This window comes from Nicotiana attenuata, chromosome 5 (assembly GCF_001879085.1).
Source record: "Nicotiana attenuata strain UT chromosome 5, NIATTr2, whole genome shotgun sequence".
NCBI classification, from domain to species: domain Eukaryota; kingdom Viridiplantae; phylum Streptophyta; class Magnoliopsida; order Solanales; family Solanaceae; genus Nicotiana; species Nicotiana attenuata.
This window is the reverse complement of record NC_031993.1, coordinates 54,162,680-54,173,668: the sequence shown is the minus strand read 5'-3', so window position 1 is coordinate 54,173,668 and position 10,989 is coordinate 54,162,680.

Genomic DNA, 10,989 nt, shown 5'->3' with positions numbered 1-10,989 from the left:
TCCAGAGTTGATCTATTTTACTTGTATTGAGTTTTATCTGATGAACTTGAAAACATGCCTACATTTTCGCACTGTTATTTCTATATTGAACTGTACCTGCTGATTCATCGCTACTTTCAGTCCAAAGGTTAGATTTATTACTTATTGAGTTGGTTGTACTTATGCTACACCCTGCACCTCGTGTGCAGATCCAGGTGCTTCCGATCACGGCGGTTGCTCAGTTGCAGAGTCCAGACCTCCGAAGATCATCGAGGTAGCTGCTTGGCGTTCGCAGACCTCGACTCTCCTCCCTTATCTTTCATTTTATTTTTTAATTTTATTTTCTAGACGGTGTACTAGACTATATCTTTACGTAGATTCTCATGTACTCGGTGACACCCCGGTTTTTGGGAGAGTTTATGTATTGAGTTACAATTTCCTATCCTGTTTTAAAAAGATTTCTCCTTTATTTCAATTATTTTGGTATTTTTCAAAGGTTTAAAGTGTTGGAAAAGTCTGAGTAGTTGGCTTGCCTAGTACTATGATAGACGCCATCGCGATGTGGTGGTTTTGGATCGTGACACCATGGTTGGTATTTTGGTTCGTGACAAGTTGGTATCAGAGCACTAGGTTGCCTAGGTCTCACAAGTCATATACAAGCTTATTAGAGTCTTCAGGATCGGTACGGAGACATCTGTACTTATATTCTAGAGCCTATATGACTTTAAGAAATTTCACTTCTTTCTTTCTCTATCGTGCGACTTGATTCTATCGCTGAAGTTTGAATCATTCTTCTATTAATCTTTCATAGATGGTGCGAATACGTACGACATCCACAGTTGATCAAGAACCGGAGCCCCAGGTTGCAGCCACTACCAGGAGTAGGGGTCGAGGCCGAGGTAGAGCTAGAGCTCAGCCTAGAGTACACGCAACATCACATGTTGTTGAGATTCAAATCGAGCAGGATGAGGAGATCTATGTTTCGACCATGCCAGTGGGACCAACTTAGGTTCTAGAGGGATTCGTTGCTACCCTAGTACTTTAGGAAGTCTTAGTCCGCATGATTGGCCTTATGGAGAGTGTGGCCTAGGTAGGTGTGTTCCCTATGGCACCAACCATCTCTCAGGATGGAGGAGGATCCAGACTCTCGCTACCCACACTCCAGAGCAGATGGCTCACGGGTATTCGAACCCAATAGTTCTACCAGCTGCGGCTGCTCAGCCTGTTACTGCTACACAGCCCAAGGAGAGGCCCGCGATTTCAGCTGAGGGGCTGCATAGGTTGGAAAAGTTTACCAATCTGTTTCCCCCTCAGTTTAGTGGTTCACCTTCTAAGAACCCCTAGGATATCTTAGATTATTTCCATGATATATTGCGCAACATAGGTATGGTGTAGATCAACGAGTTGATTTTACAGTGTTTCAGATGACTAGTTCTGCCAAGAGGTGGTGGCAAGAGTATGTTCGAAGTTGGCCAACAGGTTCACCTCCTCTCACTTGGGCCCTGTTCTCATAGTTATTCTTGGAGAAGTTCATCTCCTTCACTTAGAGAGAGGACTTTCGCAATCAGTTTGAGCGCCTTCAGTAGGGTAGCATGACCGTTACTCAGTATGAGACCAGATTTGTGAATTTATCATGTCGTGCGTCTATCTTGGTCTCTACTGAGAAGTAGATGGTGCGGAGGTTTATAGATGACTTTACTTATGGTGTCAATCTACATATGACCAGAGAGATCGAGGATAATAATTCTTCTAATCGGGTTGTGGAGATTGTTAGGCGGATCAAGAGGAATCGTGGCCAAGGTAGAGAGGTGACATCTGAGTAGAGGCCTCGTCATTTTGGTAGTTTCTCTGGTGCCTCGTATGGAGGTCGGTATTCACTTGGCAGAGGCCATCCTATCAGGCTGGTTCAGTCAGCATTGCAGGTGTCTCATGGTTATTCAGGTGGTCACGGTGCATATGGGTCTCATTTCGAGTAGCTAGTATTGAGTGCGCTTTCAGCTCTTATTAGTTCACCACCACTACAGAGTTACTATGATGGTCATTCAGGTCATTAGGGACCGTCTCAGATTCAGCAGTTAGGTCAACTGAAGGGTTGTTTTGAGTGCGGTGACGCAAGTCATATCAGGAGATAATGTCCTAGATTAAGGAGTAGCATGACACATAAGGGTACTCGTGCCATAATTCTGACACCGATTGCTCCACCGCCCGCTCATCCAGCTAGAGGAGGGGGTAAGGTAGCCCAAGGTGGAGGTCAGGTAGCTAGAGGTGGAGGCCAGTCAGTGAGAGGCCATCCGAGAGGTAGAGGTCAGATTGGTGGGGCTTAGCCCCGTTGCTAGGCTTTGCTATCTAGACTTAAGGCGGAGTTGTTTGATGCGATCATCGCATGTATTATTTTGGTTTTTCATAGAGATGCATTAGTTTTATTTGATTTGGTTTCCACTTATTCATATGTATCATCCCATTTTACTTCATATTTGGATAAATCTCGTGATTCTTTGAGTACTCCTATTTATGTGTCTACGCCCGTTGGGGATTCTATTATGGTGGACCGGGTCTATCGTTCTTGTTTGGTCACTATTGTGAGCTATGAGACTAGGGTTAACTTTCTGTTACTTAATGTGGTGGATTTTAATGTGATTTTGGTCATGCATTAGTTGTCAGTGTATCACATTATTCTCGATTATCACGCCAAGACTGTGACATTAGCTATACCGGAGTTTCCTAGTTAGAGTGGAGAGGGACTTTTGGTCTCTCTACTAATAGGGTTATTTCATATATGAAGGCTCGGTGTATGGTCGAGAAAGGGTGTTTGGCGTATTTGGCTTATATTTGTGATTCTAGTGCGGATGGTCCTTTCATGGATTCAGTTTCGGTTGTGCGTGAGTTCCTAGAGGTGTTTCATATGGATTTGCTGGGTATACCACCCGACATGGATATCGACTTTTACATTGACTTGGTTCCGGGCAGTCAGCCCATCTCTATTCCACCATACCGTATGGCCCTAGTTGAGTTGAAAGAATTGAAGGAGCAGTTGCAGGATTTGTTTGATAAGAGATTTATTAGACCCGGTGTCTCGCCTTGGGTGCACTGGTGTTATTTGTGTAGAAAAATGACAATTCGATGAGGATGTGCATGGATTATCGGCAGTTGAATAAGGTCACTATCAAGAACAAGTATCTGTTGCCGAAGATGGATGACTTATTTGACCAACTTCGGGGTGCCAAGGTGTTTTCCAAGATTGATTTGAGGTTGGACTACAATCAGGTGAAGATTAGGGTATCGGATGTTTACAAGACAGGTTTTCGGACTCGGTATCCTCACTACAAGTTCTTGGTGAGGTCATTTGGCTTGACTAATGAACCAACAGCCTTATGAATTTGATGAACCGGGTGTTCAAGCTTTACCTGGATTCCTTCATGATTATCTTCATTGATGATATTTTGTCTTACTCCCGCAGTTGAGAGCAACATGAGACCTATGGATTGTATTTCTCACTTTGAAGGATCGTCAATTATATGGCAAGTTTTTGAAGTGTGAGTTATGACTAGACTCGGTTGCCTTTTTGGTACATGTTCTATCTTCCGAGGCATCAAGGTGGATCCTAAGAAGTTTGAGGTAGTTCAGAACTAGCTTAGGCCTATATTAGCTACATAGATTCGGAGCTTCTTAAGTTTGGCGGGTTATTAGCGCCGGTTTGTTGAGGGAATTTCATCTATGTCAGTCCCATTAACCAAGTTGACCTAGAAGTGTGCTCTTTTTAGATGGTCCGACGAGTGTGAGGCGAGCTTTCAAAATCTCAAGATTGCATTGACTATAACCCTAGTGTTGGTGTTGCCTACAAGTTCAAGATCTTACATTGTGTACTGTGATGTATCCTGTATTGGACTTGGCGCAGTATTGATGCAGGACGGTAGGGTGATTGCCTACGCGGCTCGAAAGTTAAAGGTTCATGAAAAGAATTACCCCATGCATTATTAGAGTTGGCAACTATTGTTCACACGCTAAAGATTTGGAGGCACTATCTATACGGCATTCCATGTGAGGTCTATGCCAACCATCGGAGTCTCTAGCACCTGTTCAGGAAAAAGCACCTTAATTTACGATAGTGGAGTTTGTTAGAATTACTAAAGGACTATGATATCTCCATATCATATAATTCGGGGAATGCCAATGTAGTGGCTGACTCGTTGAGTAGGAAGGCCAAGAGCATGTACGGTTTGACATATTTACTAGTAGTGGAGAGGCCACTAGCTATAGATGTTCAATATTTGGCTAATCGGTTTGTGAGGTTGGATATTTTGGAGCCTACTCGGGTTCTTGCTTGTGTTGTGGCACAGTCATCGTTGTTGGAGCCCAAGGCTCGCCAGTTTGATGATCCTCACTTATTGGTGTTGAAAGACACAATGCTGCGGGTGCTAAGGAGGTTGTGATTGGAGATGATGGTTTTATGCGACTTTGAGGTCGGATTTGTGTTCCAACTATTGATGGGTTGAGAGAGCTGATCCTTAAGGAAGCTCATAGTTCATATTATTCTATCCACTCAGGTGTCAGAAGATGTACCGTGACTTCAAACAACACTATTGGTGGCAGAGAATAAAGAAAGATATTGTTACTCATGTCTCTCGGTAGTTGAATTGTCAACAGATGAAGTATGAGCATCAGAAACTAGGTGGGTTGACTCAGAGATTGGAGATACCAGAGTGGACGTGGGAGCGCATCATTATGGATTTTGTGGTTGGATTACCACGGACCTTGAAGAAATATAGGGCAATTTGGGTCACTGTGGACCGATTGACTATGTCCGCACACTTTATTCCGGTGATGACTTCCTATTTTTCAGAGCAGTTGGCTCAGTTTTACATTCGGGAGATTATCTGCCTGCACGATGTGCTCATTTCCATCATATCTGACCAGGGCACGCGGTCACATTGCATTTTTGTAGAACCGTGCAACATGAGTTGGGCACATGGGTCGAGCTGAGTACCACATTTCATCCTCAAATGGACAAACAGTCCGAGCGTATAATTCATATTTTGGAGGAAATGTTGTAAACATGCTCTATGGATTTCGGCGGCCAGTAGGACTAGTTTTTACCTCTAGCGGAGTTCGCCTAAAACAACAACTATCAGTCGAGTATCCAGATGGCTCCGTGCGAGGCCTCATATGGGAGGCGATGTCGATCTCCGTTTGGTAGGTTTTGTGCTCGGAGAGGCTAGATTGTTGGGCACTGATTTGGTACATGAAGCTATGGATAAGGTTAAGGTGATTAAAGAGTGACTTCTTAAAGCTCAATCTAGGAAAAAGAGTTATACGGACCAAAATGTTTCAGGCGAGGCTTACATAGAGGGTGAGAAGGTTCTTCTCCAAGTTTCGCCTATTAAGGGCGTGATGCGGTTTTGGAATAAGGGCAAGTTGAGCCCGAGGTTTATTGGCCCGTTTGAGATTCTGGAGAGAGTTGGGGAGGTAGCTTATAGGCTTGTATTGCCTCCTAGCGTAGCAGGGGTACATCCAGTGTTTCCCGTTTCCATGCTTCGGAAGTACTATGAAGATAGGTCACATATTTTAGACTTCAGCACGTTGCAGCTTGATAAGAATTTGACCTATGAGGAAGAGACCATGGCTATTTTAGACCGGTAGTTCGAAAGTTGAGGTCTAAGAGCATTCCTTCTGTGAAGGAGCAATGGAGAGGTCAGCCAATTAAGGAGGCTACGAGGGAGTCCGAGTCTAATATAAGGAGTAGATACCCACACTTTTTTACCAGTCCATGTACATTTTTTTTCATTCAAGGACGAACATTTCTTTTAGAGGTAGAGAATATGACGAATCGATACGTCGTTTTGAGCACTAGCTCTTTTTTATGCTCCAAGAACTCTCATAGTTGTATTTGATGATTTATGACTTGTGTGCATGGTCTGAGTCGTATTACAGATAGGTTATGTGTGAAAATTCAAAGAAAATATTATTTTTGACTTAACATGAGGCTTGAGTTGACCACAATCAATGTTCTTAGTAAATGACCTTGGATCGGTGTTTTGACGATTCTGGTAGGTTCGTATGATATTTTGGACTTGTACACATGTTTGGTTTGGAGATCTGGGTGACCCAAGCGCGTATTGGCGCATTATGTGAAAATTGGCAAAAGTTGAGTTTCAAGTTGAAAATCTTAGCTTTTGATGATGGATTCTTGATATTTGATGTTATTTTTATGATTTGAGTTAGCAAGCGAGTTTGTATGATGTTATTACACTTGTGTGAATGTTCGTGTTGGAACCCGAGCGGCTCAGATGAGTTTCGGATGTGGTTTGGTAGGTGTTGAACAACTGATGCAAAATATGGTGCCTCTTACCTGCGGATCTTGCAAATGCGAGTGACTGCTCGCATTTGCGAAGGGGGATGTGGGACTAGGCACTTTGCAATTGTGAAGCTTAGATCGCAAATGTGGACCGGGGGGGGGGGGGGACTCCGCAATTGCGATATATTTGTCGCATTTGAGACACTTGGGAATGCTGGCCAGCTTCACAAATGTGAAGCTTTGATTGCATTTGCGCACATAGGGGTTGTCGTAAATGCGAGGCATTTGTCACAATTGCGACTTCTTAGGGGCTGTGACACTTATCGAAATTGCGATTGGTGGTTCTCTTTTTCAAACACCGGAATCACGAACAAGAGTTCACAATTATGATACCTGTAGCTGGGTAAAAGTTGAAAATTTTGGGACTTAGCTCATTTTACATAATTTCTCAACCCTAGACTCCATTGAGGCAATTCTTTTAGATATTTCTTTCACAAATGAAGCAATTTTAATTTGTTTTCCAACAATTTCTATTACTTTTTCATGAATATCTTCACCAAATCTATGAATTTCAACGTAGAAATTAGGGATTTTGGGTAGAATTTAGGAATTTTATAAAATTGAGATTTAGACTTCGAATTAAGGTCGTATTTCAAAATAAATCACATATCTGGGATAATGGGTAATCGGAATTTGATCCGAATCACGGATTTCGACCAAGCGGTCCAAGAATTAACATTTGTTGACCTTTTTAATTTAGTTAAAAATTGAACCTTTTTCAATCGTGGGTAGTTTCTAAAGCTTGTTTCGAATTGTTTGAACTATATTTGGCTAGATTCGATTGGTTTGAAGACTTGTTCTAAAGGAGAACATGTAGTTGATTGTTGATTTGATTCCGAAAGAGGTAAGTGTCGTGTTTAACTTTGACTTGAGACAATTAGGACTTGTTGGATCTATTTGCTACGTGAATTATGTATGGGGATGGTGTATGTGCAAGTTGACGAGTGTATATGTGGTGTCATGGGTTAAAGCGTGCGTTGTGGACGATTCTTTATGTCATTATTTATTCCATGTTATATCTCGTTACATGCTTTGATTGCTATATGTCATTACTTATTATTTATGCCTTACTTGTTATCTGTCATTTATTTGTTACCCGTTTCTATTTATTCACTCCTTGATCAATTTTTTCTTACCTGGTATATGCTCTCACATGTATTAATTGAACATCTTCATTGTTTCATGCCTTACTTGCCTTTTATTGCCTTTACCATACGTGTTGCACTTTATTATATGATATTTGATTGTGTGAGACCTTGGCTATTCTTGTGTTAATGACTCATCGAGGTCCGTGTTGGCTTACAATGTGAGGATACTTTATGAATTTGAGTTGTTGGTTGTTCTCTGTTGTACTCGTAGTTCCTTGGTGATTTATACACGTTAGCTTCCTTTTTATGTTGAGATTTCAAAATTTGTATTGTTTTTGATAATGAAATGATATCGGGGACGGGTTGCACGCCACAACAGAATGGAAATGAAATTATATTGGGATCGGGTTGCTTGTCGCAATAGATATTGATAGGATATTGGGATCGGGTTGCACGCCGCAACAAATATTAAAATAATATTAGAATCGGATTTTGCGCTGCAACGAAAAATGATGTGTTGTAATTATTTGTAGATTTGGTTCTCTATTTCCTGTATTAAGATATGGTGTTACGAGATAATGTTATTCTGGGACCCTCTGTTTGTTGACCTTCTGGTTCCATTGTTATGAGTTTATCCCTTTTCTCTATATTTCTACCGTCTTCGATTTATTATTCCTACATGTTTATAGTGAGTGTCTTGTCATAGTCTCGTCACTACTTTGTCGAGGTTAGGCTCGACACTTACGGAGTACATGCTGTCGGTTGTAGTCACACTACACTTACTGTTTATCTTGTTTCGGATAGTTGTATTTCATTTTAGACCGTCTTTGTAGCATTCTAGTCACTCATGTACTTGTGACTCCGGGTTTCTTGGATTAGTATAATAGCATTACTTATGGATTTATTATATGTATTCGGCGTACTTCAGTCTTTAATTCTTAATATCTTGCTTTTAAATTGTAAAACTGGTTAATTCTTTAGCTAACGTTAGCTTACCTAACAAACGGATGTTAGGCGCCATCACGATCCCGTGGTTGGGATTTCGGATCGTGACATAATCTTGGATCATTAATTATGTTTTTGCTAATATTTTATCTACATTCAAATTAAGATTCATTATACCAATAAAGGAGTCAATTTTTCAAGTACACACCCACAACAAAAAACTTATCCACATAATTCTAAACTAAATACACCAATAATCATCAAATATAATTAAAAATAATTATATTTTTTTTACTTAATTAAGATAAATTTCTATGATTTGGTATAAATACACAATAACCTACTAAATATTATTTTTTCTAAATACACATTATTTCTTCTAGACACACACACTTTGAAGTGAATATAATATAAGTTCAACTGTTTTTCGACATATTTAAATGAGCATGCAAATTGAGATTGAGTAAAAGAATAAAGAGGATCTATCAAATACACAGGAAGTGAAAAAGGTTAGTTTTTAGGGGTGCACTTTCTAGTAGACAATATTAAGAGATAGGCACGTAATGTTTGGTTTTTGAGTGCACACCAAATGTTATAATTTTCAACGTCCCCATTTTGGAAGTTTCTTTTCTCCACCCCCACTCGTTCAAAATCCATGCAAAATTATCTTTTCTATTTCCGTTCATCTTCTCACTTTCTTTCCATTTCCTTTTTTTTTTCTCGCTTTCTTTTTATAAAGTCCAAAACTATAGTAAAAACTAAAAAAAAAGTACTATTGGTAAATAAGAAATTAACTAAGCACCTGATCAATAGAAAATTTTGGAAGTGAGCGATAATTACTCTGATCCTTCCCCCTGATCTTCACTTGGACAAAAGAAGGAAAAAAGAGGAAGGTTGAAAAATAAGATTCAAACACTCAAAAATAACACACTCAAGAGTGATAAATGGTCTCTATATAATGAAACAACCATAGCAAGTTCATATCACTAAGACACTTATAAATTTATTTCTGTTTTCTTTCTCTGATGGCCGCCTTTACCAAGAATTTTTCCTTCATCTTCCTCCTTCTTACCCTCATTTTTTGTAACAACCCGGTCGGTCTTTTTGAGAGTATCGGCCCTCATCTCCTACTTATTATCCCCCTGTTCATCTTATGGTTAATTGACTTGCCGGGGTGCTCGGTGTCGGGTTCGGGAGAGTTTCGGAGTGGAATGGGACACATAGTCCCTAAGTTTGAAGTTTGAGTTGTAAGAGTTGACTGTAGTTTGACCTATGTGAATGCTACTCTAGAATGGAGTTTCGTCGGTTCCAATTGCTCCATATGGTGATTTTGGTCTTAGGATCATGTTCGGATGTTGATTCGAAGGTCCGTAGGTCATTTCAGCGTTATTAGACGAAAGTTGGAAATTGGTGGAATTTTTGAAAATTTGACCGGGAGTGGACTTTTTGATATCGGGTCCAGATTCCGATTCCGAAAGTTGGAGTAGGTCCATAATATCAAATGTGACTTGTGTGCAAAATTTGAGGTCAATCGGACGTGTTTTGATAGGTTTCGACATCGTTTTTAGAAGTTGGAATTTCCTTAGTTTCTATAGGCTTGGATTGGGGTGCCATTCATGTTTTTGATGTTGTTTGATGTGATTTGAGGGCTCGACTAAGTTCGTATGAGGTTTTAGGACTTGTTGGTATGTTTGGTTAAGCCCCCGGGGGCCTCGGGTGAGTTTCCGATGGTTAATGGATTAATTTTGGACTAGGAAGACTACTGAAGAATTTCTGGTGTCCAGTTCTAGTTTCCTTATACGCGATTGCATAGGCTAGTTGGAGCAGTTGTGATGTTTGTTCAGTGCGATCTCCAGCTATGGTACGCAATCGTGTAGGTTGGGGAAACAGTGCATTGCGAACGTGTGGGTTAAGCCTGCGTTCGCGAAGAAGAGGTGAGGCGGCAGTAGAGTTCATGCTTCTGTTCTCTGTGGTTGCGTGAGGAAGGACGCGATCGCATAGGTCTAAGGAATCAGTGGTACGCGATCGCAGGTGTAGAGACGCGTTCGTGTAGGCTTAATATCTGGGGCAGCTGAGTTGTGCTTCGCGATCGCGAGGCAATTTCCGCGATCGTGATTAAGGATCACTGGGCAGATTTAAATGTTCAAAAATGAGGGTTTGAGTTCATAACACAAAATTCATATGGGAGCTCTGTGGGAGGGGATTCTTTCAGAGATGTTCACGTGGGTGTTTGGAGTAAGTGATTCTTACCTAGTTTTGGTTAATTTCCATGATTATGCCTTTGATTTCATCATTTAATTAGTGATTTGGGGTGGAAAATTGGGGAAAATGGAGAAAAGTTCTTAGACCAAATTTTGATGTTTTGATCGAGGTTTTGGTATCGGATTTGAGTAATTTTGGCATGAGTGGACTTGTGGTTGAACTGGTGTCTGGTCTGTGACTTTTATCCGACTCCGTGACGTGGGCCGGGTCGACTTTTTAGGGCGATTTTCTAATTTCTTGTTAAAGTCATTTTCATTAATTAGTTAGTTTCTTATAGTTATATTTATAGTATGTGATTGCTTTTGGTTCGATTTGGGCCGTTCGGAGTCAGAAAGTCAAAGTAAAGGCATTCTTATTGACTGA